Raw genomic sequence first — 15,974 nt, forward strand, 5'->3', positions numbered from 1 at the left:
TTCTCAAATACGTTCCCTTCTGCTATCAGCCTGAAGCTTCCGGTTTGCCTCTATTATCAAGGCAAAAAAGCCAAAAAGTCAGAGATGTGAACTACTCCCCAGAATTAGCAAAAATGACACTCTTTACTAACATGTCCTGAGAAAGCCATTACAGGCGAAACGCTTGGGGTCATAGCCTCCTCTAGACACACAGAAGTGCCTTATGGATGTATTATTATAGCTAAATAGGGCATATATGCCGGGAAGAGGCAGTATAACCCCCAACAGAGGATCTCCAACCGTTGGTCTATACATGTTCCTATTAGGGATCCTGAATAGGTGTGAGCGCTCCGTCCAGCCTGAATAGCACTTTACAACTGTGACTGTCTATTTATGTACATTTAGTCTTCGTTCTAAGGGTCATAAAGGGTTACTATTTATACATTTTGGATTATTGTTATTTATCTGTAAGCACCCTGAAGTGTTATGTAGCCGCTCTTCTTGTAAGCCATTTTTACATGGTAGTAAAAAGTATCTTACTTGCTAATTTGGGCAAGTAGTGCAAATCTCTGAATCCTTGGTTTTTGCGTTAGGCGTTTTATGGTGTGCAGCCGGGTTTATTCCGAATGGTTGTCAAGTGGTGTCAGCCGATATTGTTGTGATCTCCGCAGTATCTAGACATATCATGACTTAAAGGGGTTGTCCCGCGCCGAAACGGGGTTTTTTTTTTTCCAAACCCCCCCCCCCGTTCGGCGCGAGACAACCCCGATGCAGGGGTTAAAAAAGAACACCGCACAGCGCTTACCTGAATCCCCGCGCTCCGGTGACTTCTTACTTACCGGTTGAAGATGGCCGCCGGGATCTTCTACCTCCGTGGACCGCAGCTCTTCTGTGCGGTCCATTGCAGATTCCAGCCTCCTGATTGGCTGGAATCGGCACGTGACGGGGCGGAGCTACACGGAGCCCCATTGAGAAGAGAAGAAGACCCGGACTGCGCAAGCGTGTCTAATTTGGCCATTAGCCGGCGAAAATTAGACGGCAACCATGGAGACGAGGACGCCAGCAACGGAGCAGGTAAGTGAATAACTTCTTATAACTTCTGTATGGCTCATAATTAATGCACAATGTACATTACAAAGTGCATTAATATGGCCATACAGAAGTGTATAGACCCACTTGCTTTCGCGGGACAACCCCTTTAAGCTCTATGCAGATATGTTGGCACACAGCCTGCAGTAAACTGGTCAGGATCATTTCCGAAAGCGATCTACGATGTATTAATTATCCCAATTGACCGTTTGCTATACATTCTCCAACACAGGGATCCCACAGACCGTTGTCTGCACTCTCCAAGACGATACTTACAAATACAATTATTTGCAGTCCCCAGGGCTTCTGGGAGGAAGAGATTCCCACCAACTCTGTGGCAGTCGGCCCATTCAATACCATCAATTACTTCAAGGAACAAAACTCTTGTGTTACGGTTTTATTTACCTCCATGCACAATGCTTAGATTTATATACAAATCCTGTTAAATAGCTTGTTAAATTAGTAAAAACAGTTCTTAGTAAGAAGAGACCTTTACCAAGACAAGTCCAGTGCCGGTAGGGAGCAGGAGAAGCCACACAGAGCTTATGTAATACTGCAGCAAAAAATGTCCTTCTTAAAAGGCTTCTTGGTGGATTCTTGGAAGACGGTATCCATATCCAGAACTAATTCATCAGTGCAGCGTACTATCCATCTAGATGCATGAGCTGGAAACAACAACAGGCATATGTGAGGAGGTTATCACTGGAAAGAGCAACGTAAGACATTTCCCAAGCATCTGATTTCAATAACATGTAAAAAGAACAACTTCCATATAGCTAGTAATAAAAGGCAGATAGATACGGTACAAGGTGCCCTCATTGGGCATGTCCCTATAGATACGGTACAAGGTGCCCTCCTTGGGCATGTCCCTATAGATACGGTACAAGGTGCCCTCCTTGGGCATGTCCCTATAGATACGGTACAAGGTGCCCTCCTTGGGCATGTCCCTATAGATACGGTACAAGGTGCCCTCCTTGGGCATGTCCCTATAGATACGGTACAAGGTGCCCTCCTTGGACATGTCCCTATAGATCTGTTACAAGGTGCCCTCCTTGGACATGTTCCTATAGATCTGGTACAAGGTGCCCTCCTTGGACATGTTCCTATAGATCTGGTACAAGGTGCCCTCCTTGGACATGTTCCTATAGATCTGGTACAAGGTGCCCTCCTTGGACATGTTCCTATAGATCTGGTACAAGGTGCCCTCCTTGGACATGTTCCTATAGATCTGGTACAAGGTGCCCTCCTTGGACATGTTCCTATAGATCTGGTACAAGGTGCCCTCCTTGGACATGTTCCTATAGATCTGGTACAAGGTGCCCTCCTTGGACATGTTCCTATAGATCTGGTACAAGGTGCCCTCCTTGGACATGTTCCTATAGATCTGGTACAAGGTGCCCTCCTTGGACATGTTCCTATAGATCTGGTACAATGTGCCCTCCTTGGATATGTTCCTATAGATCTGGTACAATGTGTCCTCCTTGGACATGTTCCTATAGATCTCGTACAATGTGTCCTCCTTGGACATGTTCCTATAGAAATGGTACAATGTGTCCTCCTTGGATATGCTCCTATAGAAATGGTACAATGTGTCCTCCTCGGACATGTTCCTATAGATCTGGTACAATGTGTCCTCCTTGGATATGTTCCTATAGATCTGGTACAATGTGTCCTCCTTGGACATGTTCCTATAGAAATGGTACAATGTGTCCTCCTTGGATATGCTCCTATAGAAATGGTACAATGTGTCCTCCTCGGACATGTTCCTATAGATCTGGTACAATGTGTCCTCCTCGGATATGTTCCTATAGATCTGGTACAATGTGTCCTCCTTGGATATGTTCCTATAGATCTGGTACACCCTCCTTGGATATGTTCCTATAGATCTGGTACAATGTGCTCTCATTGTACATGTTCCTATAGATCTGGTACAATGTGCTCTCATTGTACATGTTCCTATAGATCTGGTACAATGTGCTCTCATTGTACATGTTCCTATAGATCTGGTACAATGTGTACTCCTTGGACATGTTCCTATAGATCTGGTACAATGTGTCCTCCTTGGACATGTTCCTATAGATCTGGTACAATGTGTACTCCTTGGACATGTTCCTATAGATCTGGTACAATGTGTACTCCTTGGATATGTTCCTACAGATCTGGGACAATGTGTCCTCCTTGGATATGTTCCTATAGAAATGGTACAATGTGTCCTCCTTGGATATGTTCCTATAGATCTGGTACAATGTGTCCTCCTTGGATATGTTCCTATAGAAATGGTACAATGTGTCCTCCTTGGATATGTTCCTATAGAAATGGTACAATGTGTCCTCCTTGGATATGTTCCTATAGAAATGGTACAATGTGTCCTCCTTGGATATGTTCCTATAGAAATGGTACAATGCGTCCTCCTTGGATATGTTCCTATAGATCTGGTACAATGTGTCCTCCTTGGATATGTTCCTATAGATATGGTACAATGTGTCCTCCTTGGATATGTTCCTATAGATATGGTACAATGTGTTCTCATTGCACATGTTCTTATAGATCTGGTACAATGTGCTCTCCTTGTACATGTTATTATAGATATGGTACAATGTGCCCTCATTGTACATGTACCTATGGATATGGTACAATGTGTCCTCCTTGGATATGTTCCTATGGGTATGGTACAATGTGTCCTCTTTGGACATGTTCCTATGGGTATGGTACAATGTGTCCTCCTAGTACATGTTCCTATGGATATGGTACAATGTGCTCTCCTTGTACATGTTCCTATAGATCTGGTACAATGTGCCCTCATTGTACATGTACCTATGGATATGGTACAATGTGCTCTCATTGCACATGTTCTTATAGATATGGTACAATGTGCCCTCATTGTACATGTACCTATGGATATGGTACAATGTGCTCTCATTGCACATGTTCTTATAGATATGGTACAATGTGCCCTCATTGTACATGTACCTATGGGTATGGTACAATGTGTCCTCCTAGTACATGTTCCTATGGATATGGTACAATGTGCTCTCCTTGTACATGTTCCTATAGATCTGGTACAATGTGCCCTCATTGTACATGTACCTATGGATATGGTACAATGTGCTCTTATTGCACATGTTCTTATAGATATGGTACAATGTGTCCTCATTGTACATGTTATTGTAGATATGTGTCATAATCTGTGCGCAATGGTATGTTTCACTCATCCATTGCTCCACTCCATCTGCATTTGATTGCTCCGCCTTCCTTCCACTGAATCTGCTGTGATACCTTTACATTTGTTATAATCTGTGCGCAATGGTATGTCCCATTGCTTCATATAAATGGAATTGACTCTATTTGTTATCATATGTATTTTCCTCATCACCTCCCCCAAATAGCTTTCTCCCTGTCTCACCTTAGTGTTGCTGGACACAGTTTGTTTTTGTAAGAGGGCAATAAAGCGCCCCCCCCCATCTTGTTCATTAGCCATCTAAAGGTGGGTCAGCTGGTTGACTAGTGAAATGTAACAAGCCACTCCCAGCTGAAGTCCTGTAGCCAGAACTTTAAAGTCAGTTCTATCCTCCATGCCTCACCAGAGGCGTCCAGCACTAAGTGTTTGATGCTGTTGAATGATGCAGTTATACAGCGCAGTTGGACAGTGCAGGAGACAGGTAACATGCACAACTGTCCAAAGCCTGGAGGGAAATACTCTCCTCTTTGCACTGATCTCCATCACTATCCTCTTTTCAAGCCTTCACACTTTCTTCCAACGCCCAGCCCCAACACACTCCATCCACATCAGCCCCTCCCTCCTCTCCTCACCTATGTATGGCTCCCATGCACTGTTCAACTTCCTAAGACGCCTTCAACCCCCCAATACTGCAAAGAAACACCTTAGCCACCCACACAAATCCCCTAGCCATGTGCTCACCCTTGCTACCCTGCTACTCCTAGCTGCAGGGGACATATCCCCCAACCCAGGCCCACCCCGTACTGTTCTCTACCAAAATGCCCCTCCTGCCCCATTCAAATGCGCCCTATGGAACTCCCAATCTGCGTGTAACAAACTCCCAACTATCCATGACCTTTTCACCAGTAAACACTTGAACTTGCTCGCCCTCACAGAAACCTGGATACAGCAGTCCGATTCTACCTCACCCGCTGCATTGTCCTATGATGGCCTGCAGTTCTCCCACACCCCCAGATCGGATGACAGACGCGGCGGCGGAGTAGGCATCATCCTCTCCCCAAACTGTACCTTCCAGGTCATTCCCTCAGCTCCCTCGCTTACCTTCCACTCCTTCGAAGTCCACACCCTGCGACTCTTCCGCCCACTGCCTCTGCATGTCGCAGTTATTTACCGCCCCCCAGGTCCCACCCGCCTGTTCCTAGACCACTTTGCTGCCTGGCTCCCCCACTTCCTATCCTGTGAAATCCCAACCCTCATCCTTGGTAATTTCAACATCCCTACTAACGACTCTAGCTCCTCATCTGCCTCCCGACTTTTAACACTTACCTCCTCCCTTGGCTTATCACTAGTCTCTGACTCCCCCACTCATAGAGATGGTAACACTCTCGGTTTAGTTTTCCTCCGTCTCTGCTCTGCTTCTCACTTTACTAACTCCCCACTTCCGCTCTCAGATCACAACCTTCTCTCTTTCTCAATCAGGCACCCTAGCATCTCTCCTGACCCTCCTATCTATCGCACCTCTAGGAACCTCCAGTCTGTCCGCACTAAACAGTTTGCCGAAACTATTCAGTCCTCCCTATCGCCTATCTCTCGCCTCCCCTGCCCTAACCTGGCAGCCGAATACTACCACACCACCCTCAGCCGTGCCCTGGATGAAGTGGCACCGCCCGTGACGCGAGCCGTCAAACGCAGACCACGGCAACCCTGGCTCACGTCCCAAACGCGCTTCATCCGGCGGTGCTCTAGGTGCGCCAAGCGGCTGTGGAGAAAGTCAAAGCTGCCAGCAGACTTCCTCCACTTTAAATTCATGCTTAAAACTTATAACCTAGCCCTTCACCATGCCAAACAAGTTTATTTCACCTCCCTTGTCTCCTCACTATCCCACAACCCTAAACAACTCTTTGAGACCTTTCATTCCCTCCTCAGCCCCAAGGAACAGGCCCCTGCGACAGACCTGACTGCTGGAGAACTAGCTGACTATTTCAAAGAAAAAAAAAAAAAACACGACCACATTCGAAAAGAAATCTCTGAAAGCTGCATGGTTAGCCCTGATCCCAGTTTCATCAGCGCTGCACCCAGCACCTACTCACTACCTACGCTAGAACCAACGACAGAGGAAGAAGTCTACAGGCTGCTTTCCGTTGCCCGCCCCACCACCTGCGCTAGTGACCCTCTCCCCTCTCACCTCCTCCGGTCCCTTTCCCCAGCTCTCATTACTCACCTCACTACAATCTGCAACCTCTCCCTAACCTCTGGCACTTTTCCCTCCTCATTCAAACACTCCATTATATCCCCTCTGTTTAAAAAACCAACCCTGGACCCGACTGATGCTGCCAACTACCGACCCGTCTCAAACCTCCCCTTTATCTCCAAATTACTGGAACGCCTGGTCTACTCCCGCCTTACTCGCTTTCTCTCTGACAACTCGCTCCTAGATCCCCTGCAGTCTGGTTTCCGCTCTCTACACTCGACCGAAACTGCCCTTATAAAAGTAACAAATGACCTGATGACTGCAAAGTTGAGAGGTGACTACTCCCTACTAATCCTCCTTGACCTGTCTGCTGCATTTGACACTGTCGACCATAATCTCCTTCTCACTATGCTCCACACTATTGGTCTAAGGGATACTGCTCTCTCCTGGTTCTCTTCCTACCTCTCTGACCGCTCTTTCAGGGTTTCCTTTGCTGGTTCTATCTCTGCTCCACTTCCTCTCGCTGTTGGGGTACGCCAGGGCTCGGTCCTTGGTCCCCTTCTTTTCTCGATCTACACTGTCCCAATTGGACAAACAATCCACAAATTTGGCCTCCAATACCATCTCTACGCTGATGACACCCAACTATACACCTCCTCTCGTGAGATCTCTGGACCATTCCTCCAAAATATTACCGACTGTCTGTCCGCTGTCTCTAACACTATGTCCTCCCTTTTTCTCAAACTAAACCTCTCTAAAACTGACCTCCTTGTCTTTCCACCTTCTAACCGACCTCCCCTCAACATCTCCATCCCAGTGTCTGGCACCATCATAACCTCCAGATGGCATGCCCGATGCCTTGGGGTCACACAGGACTCTGACCTCTCCTTTGCCCCCCATATCCAATCTCTGGCCCAAACATGCCACATGCACCTCAGAAATATTGCTAAAATATGTCCGTTCCTAACCACGGATACGCTAAAGACGCTCGTGGTTGCCCTCATCCACTCCCGGCTTGACTACTGCAACTCGCTACTCATCGGCCTCCCCCGCCCTAGACTCGCTCCACTCCAATCCATACTTAATGAAGCAGCTAGGCTCATTTTTCTATCCAGTCGTTACTCAGACACCTCTGCATTATGCCAGTCGCTGCATTGGCTGCCCATCCACCGCAGAACTAAATTTAAACTCCTCTACCTCACTCACAAAGCTCTGCATGGCGCTGCACCACCATACATCACCTCCCTACTGTCAGTACACCACCCAGCCCGCTCACTCCGATCGGCTAACACACTCAGACTAAACACCCCTGTAATACGAACCTCACATGCTCGCCTACAGGACTTCACCAGAGCAGCACCCATCCTCTGGAATGCTCTACCCCAAGGCATCCGGACAATTCCCGATGCATGAAATTTCAGACGTGCCTTAAAAACGCACCTCTTCAGGGAAGCATACCAAATCGCCTGACCTAGTCCCTTGCCCCTTCCTATGGTGCCCCACCCTGTTTGCCTTCTAATAAATGATCTGTACATCTAATTTCCTATTACCTGTGTTCCCCACCCCCTGCACCACCCTCAACCCATTTGTGTCTAACCCAATGTAGCTCACATTGTAATTGTTGCAATTGTTTTGCATTTATCCATGCCTGAAAGCGCTGCGGAATAAGTTGGCGCCATACAAATAAAGATTATTATTATTATTATATGGTACAATGTGCTCTCATTGCACGTTCTTATAGATATGGTACAATGTGCCCTCATTGTACATGTACCTATGGATATGGTACAATGTGTCCTCCTTGGACATGTTCCTATGGGTATGGTACAATGTGTCCTCCTAGTACATGTTCCTATAGATCTGGTACAATGCGCTCTCATTGCACATCTTCTTATAGATATGGTACAATGTGTCCTCCTTGGACATGTTCCAATGGATATGGTACAATGTGTCCTCCTTGGACATGTTCCTATGGGTATGGTACAATGTGTCCTCCTTGGACATGTTCCTATGGGTATGGTACAATGTGTCCTCCTTGGACATGTTCCTATGGGTATGGTACAATGTGTCCTCCTTGGACATGTTCCTATGGGTATGGTACAATGTGTCCTCCTTGGACATGTTCCTATGGGTATGGTACAATGTGTCCTCCTTGGACATGTTCCTATGGGTATGGTACAATGTGTCCTCCTTGGACATGTTCCTATGGGTATGGTACAATGTGTCCTCCTTGGACATGTTCCTATGGGTATGGTACAATGTGTCCTCCTTGGACATGTTCCTATGAGTATGGTACAATGTGTCCTCCTTGGACATGTTCCTATGAGTATGGTACAATGTGTCCTCCTTGGACATGTTCCTATGAGTATGGTACAATGTGTCCTCCTTGGACATGTTCCTATGGGTATGGTACAATGTGTCCTCCTTGGACATGTTCCTATGGGTATGGTACAATGTGTCCTCCTTGGACATGTTCCTATGGGTATGGTACAATGTGTCCTCCTTGGACATGTTCCTATAGGTGTGGTACAATGTGCTCTCATTGCACGTTCTTATAGATATGGTACAATGTGCCCTCATTGCACGTTCTTATAGATATGGTACAATGTGCCCTCCTTGGACATGTTCCTATAGATATGGTACAGTGTGTCCTCCTTGGACATGCTCCTATAGATCTGGTACAATGTGCTCTCCTTGTACATGTTCCTATAGATATGGTACAATGTGCCCTCCTTGGACATGCTCCTATAGATATGGTACAATGTGCCCTCCTTGGACATGCTCCTATAGATATGGTACAATGTGCCCTCCTTGGACATGTTCCTATAGATATGGTACAATGTGTCCTCCTTGGACATGTTCCAATGGATATGGTACAATGTGTCCTCCTTGGACATGTTCCTATGGGTATGGTACAATGTGTCCTCCTTGGACATGTTCCTATGGGTATGGTACAATGTGCTCTCCTTGTACATGTTCCTATAGATGTGGTACAATGTGCCCTCATTGCACGTTCTTATAGATATGGTACAATGTGCCCTCCTTGGACATGTTCCTATAGATATGGTACAGTGTGTCCTCCTTGGACACGCTCCTATAGATCTGGTACAATGTGCTCTCCTTGTACATGTTCCTATAGATATGGTACAATGTGTCCTCCTTGGACATGCTCCTATAGATATGGTACAATGTGCCCTCCTTGGACATGTTCCTATAGATATGGTACAATGTGTCCTCCTTGGACATGTTCCAATGGATATGGTACAATGTGTCCTCCTTGGACATGTTCCTATGGGTATGGTACAATGTGCTCTCCTTGTACATGTTCCTATAGATGTGGTACAATGTGCCCTCATTGCACGTTCTTATAGATATGGTACAATGTGCCCTCCTTGGACATGTTCCTATAGATATGGTACAGTGTGTCCTCCTTGGACATGCTCCTATAGATCTGGTACAATGTGCTCTCCTTGTACATGTTCCTATAGATATGGTACAATGTGTCCTCCTTGGACATGCTCCTATAGATATGGTACAATGTGCCCTCCTTGGACATGTTCCTATAGATATGGTACAATGTGTCCTCCTTGGACATGTTCCAATGGGTATGGTACAATGTGTCCTCCTTGGACATGTTCCAATGGGTATGGTACAATGTGTCCTCCTTGGACATGTTCCTATGGGTATGGTACAATGTGTCCTCCTTGGACATGTTCCTATGGGTGTGGTACAATGTGTCCTCCTTGGACATGTTCCTATAGGTGTGGTACAATGTGCTCTCATTGCACGTTCTTATAGATATGGTACAGTGTGCCCTCATTGCACGTTCTTATAGATATGGTACAGTGTGCCCTCCTTGGACATGTTCCTATAGATATGGTACAGTGTGTCCTCCTTGGACATGCTCCTATAGATCTGGTACAATGTGCTCTCCTTGTACATGTTCCTATAGATATGGTACAATGTGCCCTCCTTGGATATGCTCCTATAGATATGGTACAATGTGCCCTCCTTGGACATGTTCCTATAGATATGGTACAATGTGTCCTCCTTGGACATGTTCCAATGGATATGGTACAATGTGTCCTCCTTGGACATGTTCCTATGGGTATGGTACAATGTGCTCTCCTTGTACATGTTCCTATAGATGTGGTACAATGTGCCCTCATTGCACGTTCTTATAGATATGGTACAATGTGCCCTCCTTGGACATGTTCCTATAGATATGGTACAATGTGCCCTCCTTGGACATGTTCCTATAGATATGGTACAATGTGCCCTCCTTGGACATGCTCCTATAGATATGGTACAATGTGCCCTCCTTGGACATGTTCCAATGGATATGGTACAATGTGCTCTCCTTGTACATGTTCCTATAGATGTGGTACAATGTGCCCTCATTGCACGTTCTTATAGATATGGTACAATGTGCGCTCCTTGGACATGTTCCTATAGATATGGTACAGTGTGTCCTCCTTGGACATGCTCCTATAGATATGGTACAATGTGCCCTCCTTGGACATGTTCCTATAGATATGGTACAATGTGTCCTCCTTGGACATGTTCCTATGGGTATGGTACAATGTGTCCTCCTTGGACATGTTCCTATGGGTATGGTACAATGTGCCCTCATTGCACGTTCTTATAGATATGGTACAATGTGCCCTCATTGCACATGTACCTATGGATATGGTACAATGTGCCCTCATTGCACATGTACCTATGGATATGGTACAATGTGCCCTCATTGCACATGTACCTATGGATATGGTACAATGTGCCCTCATTGCACATGTACCTATGGATATGGTACAATGTGCCCTCATTGCACATGTACCTATGGATATGGTACAATGTGCCCTCATTGCACATGTACCTATGGATATGGTACAATGTGCCCTCATTGCACATGTACCTATGGATATGGTACAATGTGCCCTCATTGCACATGTACCTATGGATATGGTACAATGTGCTCTCATTGCACATGTACCTATGGATATGGTACAATGTGCTCTCATTGCACATGTACCTATGGATATGGTACAATGTGCTCTCATTGCACATGTACCTATGGATATGGTACAATGTGCTCTCATTGCACATGTACCTATGGATATGGTACAATGTGCTCTCATTGCACATGTACCTATGGATATGGTACAATGTGCGCTCATTGCACATGTTCCTATGGATATGGTACAATGTGCGCTCATTGCACATGTTCTTATAGATATGGTACAATGTGCCCTCATTGTACATGTTCTTATAGATATGGTACAATGTGCCCTCATTGTACATGTTCTTATAGATATGGTACAATGTGCCCTCATTGTACATGTACCTATGGATATGGTACAATGTGTCCTCCTTGGACATGTTCCTATGGGTATGGTACAATGTGTCGTCCTAGTACATGCTACTATGGATATGGTACAATGTGCTCTTTTTGTACATGTTCCTATGGGTGTGGTACAATGTGCTCTCCTTGTACATGTTCCTATAGAAATGGTACAGTGTGCTCTCATTGTACATGTTCCTATAGAAATGGTACAGTGTGCCATCCTTGTACATGTTCCTATAGATATGTACAGTGTGCCCTCCTTGCACATGTTCCTATGGATCTGGTACAATGTGCCCTCCTTGGACATGTTCCAATGGATCTGGTACAATGTGCCCTCCTTGGACATGTTCCAATGGATCTGGTACAATGTGCCCTCCTTGGACATGTTCCAATGGATCTGGTACAATGTGCCCTCCTTGGACATGTTCCAATGGATCTGGTACAATGTGTCCTCCTTGGACATGTCCCTATAGATATGGTACAATGTGCCCTCCTTGGACATGTCCCTATAGATATGGTACAATGTGCCCTCCTTGGACATGTCCCTATAGATATGGTACAATGTGCCCTCCTTGGACATGTCCCTATAGATATGGTACAATGTGCCCTCCTTGGACATGTCCCTATAGATATGGTACAATGTGCCCTCCTTGGACATGTTCCAATGGATATGGTACAATGTGCTCTCCTTGTACATGTTCCTATAGATCTGGTACAATGTGTCCTCCTTGGACATGTTCCTATAGAAATGGTACAGTGTGCTCTCATTGTACATGTTCCTATAGAAATGGTACAGTGTGCTCTCATTGTACATGTTCCTATAGAAATGGTACAGTGTGCCCTCCTTGGACATGTTCCTATAGATATGGTACAATGTGCTCTCCTTGGACATGTTCCTATAGATATGGTACAATGTGCCCTCCTTGGACATGTTCCTATAGATCTGGTACAATGTGCCCTCCTTGGACATGTTCCTATAGATGTGCCCTCCTTGGACATGTTCCTATAGATCTGGTACAATGTGCCCTCATTGTACATGTACCTATGGATATGGTACAATGTGCTCTTATTGCACATGTTCTTATAGATATGGTACAATGTGTCCTCATTGTATATGTTATTGTAGATATGTGTCATAATCTGTGCGCAATGGTATGTTTCACTCATCCATTGCTCCACTCCATCTGCATTTGATTGCTCCGCCTTCCTTCCACTGAATCTGCTGTGATACCTTTACATGTGTCATAATCTGTGCGCAATGGTATGTCCCATTGCTTCATATAAATGGAATTGACTCTATTTGTTATCATATGTATTTTCCTCATCACCTCCCCCCAAATAGCTTTCTCCCTGTCTCACCTTAGTGTTGCTGGACACAGTTTGTTTTTGTAAGAGGGCAATAAAGCGCCCCCCCCCCATCTTGTTCATTAGCCATCTAAAGGTGGGTCAGCTGGTTGACTAGTGAAATGTAACAAGCCACTCCCAGCTGAAGTCCTGTAGCCAGAACTTTAAAGTCAGTTCTATCCTCCATGCCTCACCAGAGGCGTCCAGCACTAAGTGTTTGATGCTGTTGAATGATGCAGTTATACAGCGCAGTCTGACAGAGCAGGAGACAGGTAACATGCACAACTGTCCAAAACCTGAAGGGAAATACTCTCCTCTTTGCACTGATCTCCATCACTATCCTCTTTTCAAGCCTTCACACTTTCTTCCAACGCCCAGCCCCAACACACTCCATCCACATCAGCCCCTCCCTCCTCTCCTCACCTATGTATGGCTCCCATGCACTGTTCAACTTCCTAAGACGCCTTCAACCCCCCCAATACTGCAAAGAAACACCTTAGCCACCCACACAAATCCCCTAGCCATGTGCTCACCCTTGCTACCCTGCTACTCCTAGCTGCAGGGGACATATCCCCCAACCCAGGCCCACCCCGTACTGTTCTCTACCAAAATGCCCCCCCTGCCCCATTCAAATGCGCCCTATGGAACTCCCAATCTGCATGTAACAAACTCCCAACTATCCATGACCTTTTCACCAGTAAACACTTGAAGTTGCTCGCCCTCACAGAAACCTGGATACAGCAGTTCGATTCTACCTCACCCGCTGCATTGTCCTATGATGGCCTGCAGTTCTCCCACACCCCCAGATCGGATGACAGACGCGGCGGAGGAGTAGGCATCATCCTCTCCCCAAACTGTACCTTCCAGGTCATTCCCTCAGCTCCCTCGCTTACCTTCCACTCCTTCGAAGTCCACACCCTGCGACTCTTCCGCCCACTGCCTCTGCGTGTCGCAGTTATTTACCGCCCCCCAGGTCCCACCCGCCTGTTCCTAGACCACTTTGCTGCCTGGCTCCCCCACTTCCTATCCTGTGAAATCCCAACCCTCATCCTTGGTGATTTCAACATCCCTACTAACGACTCTAGCTCCTCATCTGTCTCACGGCTTTTAACACTTACCTCCTCCCTTGGCTTATCACTAGTCTCTGACTCCCCCACTCATAGAGATGGTAACACTCTCGATTTAGTTTTCCTCCGTCTCTGCTCTGCTTCTCACTTTACTAACTCCCCACTTCCGCTCTCAGATCACAACCTTCTCTCTTTCTCAATCAGGCACCCTAGCATCTCTCCTGACCCCCCTATCTATCGCACCTCTAGGAACCTCCAGTCCATCCGCACTAAACAGTTTGCCGAAACTATTCAATCCTCCCTATCGCCTATCTCTCGCCTCCCCTGCCCTAACCTGGCAGCCGAATACTACCACAGCACCCTCAGCCGTGCCCTGGATGAAGCGGCACCGCCCGTGACTCGAGCCATCAAACGCAGACCACGGCAACCCTGGCTCACGTCCCAAACGCGCTTCATCCGGCGGTGCTCTAGGTGCGCCGAGCGGCTGTGGAGAAAGTCAAAGCTGCCAGCAGACTTCCTCTACTTTAAATTCATGCTTAAAACTTATAACCTAGCCCTTCACCATGCCAAACAAGTTTATTTCACCTCCCTTGTCTCCTCACTATCCCACAACCCTAAACAACTCTTTGAGACCTTTCATTCCCTCCTCAGCCCCAAGGAACAGGCCCCTGCGACAGACCTGACTGCTGGAGAACTAGCTGACTATTTCAAGGAAAATCGACCACATTCGAAAAGAAATCTCTGAAAGCTGCATGGTTAGCCCTGATCCCAGTTTCATCAGCGCTGCACCCAGCACCTACTCACTACCTACGCTAGAACCAACGACAGAGGAAGAAGTCTACAGGCTGCTTTCCGTTGCCCGCCCCACCACCTGCGCTAGTGACCCTCTCCCCTCTCACCTCAATGTGCTCTCCTTGTACATGTTATTATAGATATGGTACAATGTGCCCTCATTGTACATGTACCTATGGATATGGTACAATGTGCTCTCATTGCACATGTTCTTATAGATATGGTACAATGTGTCCTCCTTGGACATGTTCCTATGGGTATGGTACAATGTGTCCTCCTTGGACATGTTCCTATGGGTATGGTACAATGTGCTCTCCTTGTACATGTTCCTATAGATGTGGCACAATGTGCTCTCATTGCACGTTCTTATAGATATGGTACAATGTGCCCTCATTGCACGTTCTTATAGATATGGTACAATGTGCCCTCATTGCACGTTCTTATAGATATGGTACAACGTGCCCTCATTGTACATGTACCTATGGATATGGTACAACGTGCTCTCATTGCACATGTACCTATGGATATGGTACAATGTGCTCTCATTGTACATGTACCTATGGATATGGTACAATGTGCTCTCATTGCACATGTACCTATGGATATGGTACAATGTGCTCTCATTGCACATGTACCTATGGATATGGTACAATGTGCTCTCATTGCACATGTACCTATGGATATGGTACAATGTGCTCTCATTGCACATGTACCTATGGATATGGTACAATGTGCTCTCATTGCACATGTACCTATGGATATGGTACAATGTGCTCTCCTTGCACATGTACCTATGGATATGGTACAATGTGCTCTCCTTGCACATGTACCTATGGATATGGTACAATGTGTCCTCCTTGGACGTGTTCCTATAGAAATGGTACAGTGTGCTCTCCTTGTACGTGTTCCTATAGATATGGTACAGTGTGCCATCCTTGTACATGTTCCTATAGATCTGGTACAGTGTGCCCTCTTTAGACAGGTTCCTAT

The 15,974-nt window shown here is 46.2% G+C and overlaps 1 protein-coding gene across 1 annotated transcript in view; it reads right to left on the reverse strand.

The window, feature by feature from the left end:
• Positions 1-1,450: 1,450 nt before the first annotated feature.
• The window catches only part of PGS1 (phosphatidylglycerophosphate synthase 1), a 92,171-nt gene continuing 77,647 nt past the window's right edge, over positions 1,451-15,974 (reverse strand). The window contains exon 10 of the mRNA XM_066587054.1: positions 1,451-1,733. The gene's annotated coding sequence lies outside the window, so the exon portion shown is untranslated. The remainder of the gene's footprint in view (positions 1,734-15,974) is intronic.

The sequence above is a fragment of the Eleutherodactylus coqui genome, chromosome 13 (genome assembly GCF_035609145.1).
Source record: "Eleutherodactylus coqui strain aEleCoq1 chromosome 13, aEleCoq1.hap1, whole genome shotgun sequence".
Classification (NCBI taxonomy): domain Eukaryota; kingdom Metazoa; phylum Chordata; class Amphibia; order Anura; family Eleutherodactylidae; genus Eleutherodactylus; species Eleutherodactylus coqui.